This window comes from Schistocerca serialis, chromosome 1 (genome assembly GCF_023864345.2).
Source record: "Schistocerca serialis cubense isolate TAMUIC-IGC-003099 chromosome 1, iqSchSeri2.2, whole genome shotgun sequence".
In the NCBI taxonomy this organism is placed as follows: domain Eukaryota; kingdom Metazoa; phylum Arthropoda; class Insecta; order Orthoptera; family Acrididae; genus Schistocerca; species Schistocerca serialis.
In genome coordinates this window covers 257901057-257910465 of record NC_064638.1, presented here as the reverse complement: position 1 = coordinate 257910465, position 9409 = coordinate 257901057, and positions in this window count along the sequence as shown.

Here is a 9409-nt window from a genome sequence, read left to right as displayed (position 1 = left end):
ACACCGTAAACGTTTAATTTCTGTGTAAGTAGTAATTTACTGTGTTTGTTTTGTTGACAGTTATCCATTTATTAACGTAACACAGGTAATAATCTGTACGAAATTGGCGCCGCAGTAATATGTAGCAGTTCCACCATAAACCTGCAACAGTTCCAGTGTGACAACTAGTTTGCAGCTAACTGAAAATATGAGTGCGTTATTTTATAACAGACCGTAGTCGAAATAGGTCCTTGGTCTTCATCTTCATCCTTCTGTTAATATCTTTCGTGGCTTTCCGAATTTGGCCATGTAACCATCTCAGCAGTCGAATGTCAGTTACGATGATACGTACGCAAGGACAACACAAAACCCAGTTCCCGGGCGGAGAACATCCCCGACTTGGCCAGGAATCGAACCTGGACCCCTTCGGTTAGCAATCCGCCGCGCTGACCGGGCAGCTACCGAGGCGGACAAGGAAATTGTTTTCGCGTCAGGGTAAGAGAGAAGGTGTTACATCTACGTTCCTCAAGCCAGATTACGGTGTGTGGTGGAGGATACTTCAGAACCACTACCTCTTCGCATCTCCTGTTCAGTTTCCGAATGCTACGCAAGAAGAACGGCAGTCGCAAAGATCCAGATCGAATTTCTCCTATTTTATCGGCATTTCCATTTCGACAGATGTAGCTAGCAGGAAGTAAGATGTGGCCTGAATCTTATTGGTCATACATTTCCTAATTTTAAAAGTAAACCCGTTAGTTATGTACAACGCCTTTCTTGTAGCGTCTGTCACTGTCCTTGATAAACGAAGTCGTGATGGAAGGCGCCGCTCTTCTTTGTATCATCTATATTTTTTACATTAGTTCTGCTTGGCAAGGGTTCAAGACTGGAGAGTAATCTTCAAGTATCGCTCGAACGAGGGTTCAGTAAGGTGTGTATTTTGTGGAAGAGTTGCATTTCCGTAGAGTTCTTTTAATGAATGTAAGTTTGGCATGTACTCTTCCACAATCCGTTCGTTTCTGACACATACTCCTAGGTACGGCTTTAGCTCGATATTACTTCAGTTCTGAAGGTGTTTGCTCCCACGGCATAGGCTATATTAGAAAAAAGCCTTCATTATATCAAGATCACATAGCCCATCTACAGCTCCTATTCACAAAAGCTTCTACAGTGCGATCCATATAAACATGAACTACTTTTATGAGTTATAACATTTGAACCAATAACATTACGGTTTACGTACATCAAATAGTGTGTCCTGTATTCTTAAAGAGCTACATATGGTTTTTATACAGGGTGACAATTATTTAACTATATGAGAAAAAAACGTAAATTAGTTACAAACTGCGGCGTGCCTACACTTTATTCAACATGTAAACGTCACTACAGATATTCGTATTTAGGTTATGACATGTTGTATGTGCCTACCGCCATTGGTGATGATATGGCACAGACTAATAGCGAAATTCTGCATGACTCGCTCAAGTGTCGGGGGATGGATGCTGTCGATGACCTCCTGAATGGTTGTTTTTAGCTCAGCAATGGTTTTGGGGCTATTGCTGTACATCTTATCTTTAATATAGAACCATAAAAAGGAACCGCATATGTTCAGATCCGGAGAATATTGCGGCCAATCGAGACCCTATCGCCGGCCGGAGTGGCCGTGCGGTTCTAGGCGCTACAGTCTGGAGCCGAGAGACCGCTACGGTCGCAGGTTCGAATCCTGCCTTGGGCTTGGATGTGTGTGATGTCCTTAGGTTAGTTAGGTTTAAGTAGTTCTAAGTTCTAGGGGACTGATGACCTCAGATGTTAAGTCCCATAGTGCTCAGAGCCATTTGAACCATTTGGGACCCTATCAGTGGCATCTGGGAACCCCAGAGCCAGAATGCGGTCTTCAAGTGCTCCTCTAGGACGTGAAACACTCTCCTGCTTCGATGGGCTCGGGCTCCGACTTGAATGAACCACATCTTATCGAAATCAGGGTCACTTTGGATAATGGGGATGAAATCATTTTCCAAAACCTTCAAGTACCGTTCGGTAGTGACCTTGCCATCAGGGAATATCTCACCGATTATTCCTTGACTGGACATTGCACTATACACAGTCACCCGTTGAGGATAAAGAGACTTTTCGATAGCGAAACGTGGATTTTCAGTCTTCCAAATGCTCCAATTTTGCTTATTGACGAATCCATCCAATTGAAAGTAGGCTTCGTCGCTAAACCAAACCATGCAAGCGCATTCCCACCGTACCACCATACCCTGCGGCCAAGCATGCAGTTTCAACGTTCTAATGCAAACCGTTCGGACGTTATGACGATTTTGTTTCATATAGTTCACTTAATGTCAACTGTACGAGTCTGAAACTCAATCCTGTAGGACCGCCGTAGTGAAAATGGGGAATTGGTGATGGCACTGCGGACGGACAGAATATCAAATCGAGAAGTGCTGAGAGGAAAAGGAAGAGACAAAAGAGAGACTTAACAAAGCTAGACATCTTCACCGGCATTCGTGCTATTTCGATGATCTAACCGAGTGGATAATGACCAGAAGAAGGTGGAGATGACGTACGCAACAGGATGTGTTGGACGATGTTAAGAGCTCGTGAAAATGCGAGAACATCAAAAGATTAGTTACACGAAAGGTTGAGAAGAAGCAAAAGACAGTCGTAATGAAGAGGAGACTGTAGTTTGTCAGAAACGGCGAGTCATAACCGTAAATGAAATCTTCTAGACGCCAGGAATACAATTTAAGAATTTTTTTGCCTGAAGAATAATGAAGAAGGAGAGAGGAGAGCGGGTTTAGCGCAGTGGAGAGGCCGCGACCGCCGTGACGGGCGGCGCTAACATTAGCGCCGGGGGCCACGACGCCGGTGCGACGTCGCGGCTAATCGCGACGCCTGCGTCCTGGGCTGATCCCGCTAAAAGCAAGTCGCCATTTGCCGCGGCCAGGTACTGGAACGCGCCTGCTTTACTTTTTACGCGGTCGATGCGCCTGCGGCAGGAAATTGCTGCATATGGCCCGTGTCTGTCTAGCTCCGGGAGCGCCACCCGCTGCTGTCTCGGCTAGGAATGGGTTCATTGTGCCCGCGCTGTCTGCTTCACAACTACCGACCGGTGGCCACGAGCTGAAAACTACTCCCAAGAGTCTTTTGTTTCAAGAGCCCCGCTGCTGCTGTACTTGTTTCTTTCCTCTGAACGATGTAGAAGTCACGTTTTCCTCGAGACCACAAGCACCTATAAATAAATTCTGTTTGTTCGCCTATATTGGTTTAGGGCAATTATGCGTCTCGTGACATGGCTTCATATTGCTTGAGAAACATGTAGTCTAATCCTGCACTGCGTGGGTAATACGCTACTGGCCATTAAAATTGCTACACCACGAAGATGACGTGCTACAGACGAGAAATTTAACCGACAGGTAGAGGATGCTGTGATATGCAAATGATTAGCTTTTCAGAGCATTCACACAAGGTTGGCGCCAGTGGCAACACCTACAACGTGCTGACACGAGAAAAGTTTCCAAACGATTTCTCATACAAAAACAGCAGTTGACCGGCGTTGCCTGGTGAAAAGTTGTTGTGATGCCTCGTGTAAGGAGAAGAAATGCGTACCATCACGTTTCCGACTTTGATAAAGGTCGATTGTAGCCTATCGCGATTGCGGTTTATCGTATCGCGACATTGCTGCTCGCGTTGGTCGAGATCCAATGACTGTTAGCAGAATATGGAATCGGTGGGTTCAGGAGGGTAATATGGAACGGCGTGCAGGATCCCAACGGCCTCGTATCGCTAGCAGTCGAGATGACAGGCATCTTATCCGCATGGCTGTAACAGATCGTGCAGCCACGTCTCGATCCCAGAGTCAACAGATGGGGACGTTTGCAAGACGACAACCATCTGCACGAACAGTTCGACGACGTTTGCAGCAGCATGGACTATCAGCTCGGAGACCATGACTGCGGTTACCCCTGAATCTTCATCACAGACAGGAGCGCCTGCGATGGTGTACTCAACGACGAACCTGGGCACACGAATGGCAAAACGTCATTTTTTCGGATGAATCCACGTTCTGTTTACAGCATCATAATGGTCGCATCCGTGTTTGGCGACATCGTGGTGAACGCACATTGGAAGCGTGTATTCGTCATCGCCATACTGGCGTATCACCCGGCGTATGATATGGGGTGCCATTGGTTGCACGTCTCGGTCACCTCTTGTTCGCATTGACGGCACTTTAAACAGTGGACGTTACATTTCAGATGTGTTACGACCCGTGGCTCTACCCTTCATTCGATCCCTGCGAAACCGTACATTTCAGCAGGATAATGCACGACCGCATGTTGCAGGTCCTGTACGGGCTTTTCTGGACACAGAAACTGTTCGACTGCTGCCCTGGCCAGCACATTCTCCCGGTCTCTCGCCAATTGAAAACGTCTGGTCAATGGTGGCCGAGCAACTGGCTCGTCACAATACGCCAGTCACTATTCTTGATGAACTGTGGTATCGTGTTGAAGCTGCATGGGCAGCTGTACCTGTACACGCCATCCCAGCAGTGTTTGACTCAACGCCCAGGCGTATCAAGGCCGTTATTACGGCCAGAGGTGGTTGTTCTGGGTACTGATTTCTCAGGATCTATGCACCCGCATTGCGTGATAATGTAATCACATGTCAGTTCTAGTATATAATATATTTGTCCAATGAATACCCGTTTATCATGTGCATTTCTTCTTGGTGTAGCAATTTTAATGGCCAGTAATGTAGTATGTATGCAGTTAGCTTGAAGTCGAATGACGTATGTAAGAAGCGATCAAAAAGTTTGCGTTCGAAGGTCGTACAGTCCAGAATCGGTTTGCCAATCAGGCAAAATCGCCGTGAACTTTGATGCAATTACCCCACCGACACGAGGGTGAGGATACCCGTTCGGTAAAACACGTGGCTTGCTGCGTTAAGAAGCCCGAAACTGCTTGCTGCACATCTTCATCCGACAGGAATCGTCGAACATTGAAGACCTTTTTTAAGGGATCGATGGTGTGATAATCACATGGGGAGCGATCAGGACTATAGGGCGGATGTTCGAGTATCCCCCACTTGAGTTGTAACTAATGCGTTATGTTATTTGCGGAATGGGGACATGCTTTTCCACGAAGCAGCAGCACCTGGAACTACCATTCCGCAACGGTAGCTTTCGATAGATATGCTGACCCATACACATTCTTCATTCTCCGACGTGTGTCTACCGGTATTTGTCCTTCGGCAACCAAGAAAAGTCTTATTGGGACGCGTTTGGTAATTTTTTTTAGCCGTAGTTGATGTTTTCGCATTTACCGCACGCACGCTGGGAGGACAGAAATGACACTCTAAGTCCTTGTCTATATACTCACATTGTAGTAGCGCTGCGTTGCATTTAAGCTGCAGCAACGTTATCTTCAATCCAGACACTATTTTGATGCAGCTCTCCACTCTAGTGTGAGATGTTCAAGTCTCTTCATGTCTTTATAAGTAATGCAAGATTCATCCAGCCCCCTCCCCACGTTCTTCCATTACCAGACGGACCATTCCTTGATGCCTCAGCAAATATAGTATCAACCAAACTATCCTCTTAGACAAGTTGTACTGCGCAGCTCTTTTCTCGCCAGTTCGATTGCTGCCCAATTATCAGAAACCTTGTACTACTTTTAGTTACTCATTTCCTAATCTAACTGTCTCAGCATCGCCTCATTTAATTCGACTACATATGCCCACTTAGACCTGCTCCATTTGGCGATACTTCATTTCCTCCTTTTATCGTACTAATTTCTTTAAGGAAACACGAAATCCCCAAAAGCTAAACACTCTGCACTTACTATGCTTTCGCACATGACATGTGAATACTTCATAGCACTCCTGACAACAGTCACTGCATCAGACATGTGCTTCAGAAGCCAGCATTGAACACATAACAAGCGCAATTTTAGTCACCTGAACAAGCTTAAAATCCCCCAAAACCGTTAATGGCAATTTAAAGTAATATTTATGAGCGGCCACCGTCTCCCTCAATAATCAGTAATGGAACCACGGCCACGGAGTTCAACAAAGTGCATAACTGATGAAATGGAACGTAACCATAGAACTGGAAAAGTACCGAACATGATTGAAGACTTAATGTCAGCCTTGTACAGAAAGAAAATTTTCTGCGCCACATGAAGAGGGAAGGACTTGCATTTCGGTAGGCGAGTGAGCATGTGTCTATTCAACGTCGACAGTGCTTGAATGCTCGAAGAGTCATACACGCAGGGGCTAAAAATGACGTACGTTATTCTTTGTGGCGATGTACTACAAAAATCGATATTTACAAATTGTCGAAGCTGGTATTTGAAACTTAAATTTTGTTGTATCAATATCAATGTGCTAAAAAGAAACAAAGACTACTTCTCAAGGTGAGTAACAATTTTTATGATATTCAAACTTCTATTTTGCACGTATCTCATAACAATTCTACAAATATCACTAACTCAGGTGCTGAATGTAAAAATTTCTTACATGAATCCGAAACTGGCAATTGGCTGAAGACTAAGATGTGATAGATCTGCCATTAAAAGAAGAAAAAACCCATTTAACTCTACAATTTAACATTTTGAAAATATGTATGCTGTTTGACTCTAGATATCTATTTTCAATAGATTTGAAGAACGGCATTCTCCCACCGGGCTGAGGTGTACTTGAGATGGGACCGTCCTCGAAACCGGTAAATAAAGCAGTTTGAAATACACCCTGGTGGAACAATGTCCTTCTCTAAGTTTATTAAGGCCGTGGTGCCCAGTCAGAAGAAAGTGATTTCAGTTGACTTGAGCATGTTCGATAGCAATCGAATTTCTCAAAGATTTGCTTCTAGATGTGCGTTGTGTTTTTACTGCTAATACCTTTTCTTTTTAAACGATATCTGTGTCCCCTTCCCGTGCTGCTGCGTTTGAGGTTGTTAGAAAGCTGTTACAGGTTTTGTGATTCACTGCAGTGAAATGTCGTCCGCCTCCATAGTTCAGTGATCAGCGTGTCTGCTTGCTATACAAAGGACCCGGGTTCGATTTACTGGTAGTGACACGGATTTTTCCCGTGTGGGAAGACTGAAACGAGTTACTCATGCTCGTAAGACTTACTGAGGAGCTTCTTGACTGACAAGTATAAGTCTGGAACGCCATCAACGGCCGGGAGAGTCGTGTGCTGACCTCGTGCCCCCCCCCCCCCCCCCTCATACTGCATACTAATGTCGCCGTTTATAGAGGATGACACGGCGATCGGTCGGTCCATATTAACCATTATGGGGCACAACGCGGACTTTTCTTACACTGACACATCACTTGGAATCGCCGAGTGGTTTGGGGAAGACATAGTGACTTTTGCATTGTAGGAGGTAGGTTGGGTTGGGTTGATTTGGGGGAAGAGACCAAACAGCGAGGTCATCGGTCTCATTGGAATAGGTAAGGATGGAGAAGGAAGTCGGCCGTGCCCTTTCAAAGGAACCATCCCAGCATTTGCCTGAAGCGATTTAGGGAAATCACGGAAAACCTAAATCAGGATGGCCGGACGCGGGATTGAACCGTCGTCCTTCCGAATGCTAGTCCAGTGTGCTATCCACTGCGCCACCTCGCTCGGTTTAGGAGGTAGGAATCTGACACATCGTTTTATATTTGTATTGTTGTATTCTTTTTTTCTCTCTGCGAATATTATCTGATCCATTGTTTCGCAGTTACATTATCTCGAGTTGTTGCAATAAAATATCTAGCAGGATAGCCAGGAGAAGACAACAATGGACTACATATTTTTGCTTGTGATGAACGAACTTTCAGTTACTAGTTACTAAGTTCAGCTGGCTAATTTTGGACCATACGATTCGATACTATGCTGACTCCCGTCCTCAGCTGTCTTTTTGTTCCCTTAAACTTACATTTAATATTTGCACAACAATATCCACATCACATTGCTGTACCGCAAGGAAGAGCCTCAGCCTGGGAACCAGTGAAACTTGACGCTTAGAGTTGACACAGTAGACACGTGGAGCTCGACTCCTCCGTCGGCGAGATCTCATAGGCGGGCAGAATGCGGCCTGACAGAGCGGTGATTACCGAGGCGTGTCGTGTTCAGCGTAACCAGTTCCCGTCCGCCATGTTAATCGTAAAACTTAATACCGGCTGCCTGCGGCTATCGGCAAGCCCGAGCCGGACTGTGCGATTCGATCGCTGCTCTCCCAGAGCCGGGATTGTTCGTATGGCAAACACTCGCAGCGACTAACGGCTGTCGATTTCCGCAATCCAGAGTCGCAGCCATTGTGGAAGGTGCCTCTGTCGAGTCACATCTCCTTCTTAGTGTTACGAAAAGAGAATCACGTTGCCAAACAGGTGTGTGATCATTGTTAAATATTATTACATAATTTGGTTGTAGTTGTAGATAAACTAGTCGCCTTACAGTGAAAAAAAAATGTTCAAATGGCTCTGAGCACTATGGGACTCAACAGCTGAGGTCATCAGTCCCCTGGACTTAGAACTATTTAAACCTAACTAACCTATGGACATAACACACACCCATGCCCGAGGCAGGATTCGAACCTGCGACCGTAGCAGCAGCACGGTTCCGGGTTGAAGCGCCTAGAACCGCTCGGCCACACCGCCCAGCCCTTACAGTGAATTTTTTTTCTGTTTTCATTGTACTGATACAGCTGGCTCAGAAGTTTAACTCCTACGAAGAGTTGTCAGCTCTCGTACAATCGCTTTCTCCTCAATACACACGAACGATTTTTCAGTTAGGTTTAACAACACTATAATACTGATCGCTGACGATGTAGTTGTGTAGAGGGAAGTATTGTCGTTGGACAATCGTGAGCAATTGCATATAATTTTCACTTTTATTGAGTGGCATGAGCGGCAGTTCTCTCTAAATGTAAACAAATGTAATATAATGTCAATAACAAAGAGAGCGGACCTGACTGTATCTAATTACAAGATTGGTGGTGGAATTCGTGAACCCGTCATGTCGTTTAAATATATAGTGACAACTGTTCATTATCCATTTTGGATGTGGGATAGCGATTGTTATGTTTTATCTGCTATACTGGAAGCGTTCAGCCACTTCAGTCGTAGTTAACACGAATCAACAAAGTGTTTCGGGACAATGTTCTCATTATCAAGTTGCCAAAACTCAACACATTTTGTTTAACCTCTAATAGTTAATTTGCGGAGTTCCTGATATAAAATTTAATAAAAACAAAATGGACCTGGGTCCTCGTCTTACTTTAAGATCCATCCATTTCTGTCCCATCATAGTCCACAACCGCGATCCACACTGTGTCCACTTAAGATGTGGTCACCAAGAATGTCCAAACCGTTCTTCTTATAGGGCAGCCGCAACTGTGTAAGTCCATTTTGTAAAATCAAGAAAGCGTGCAATAGTTGTGCGGTTTCTT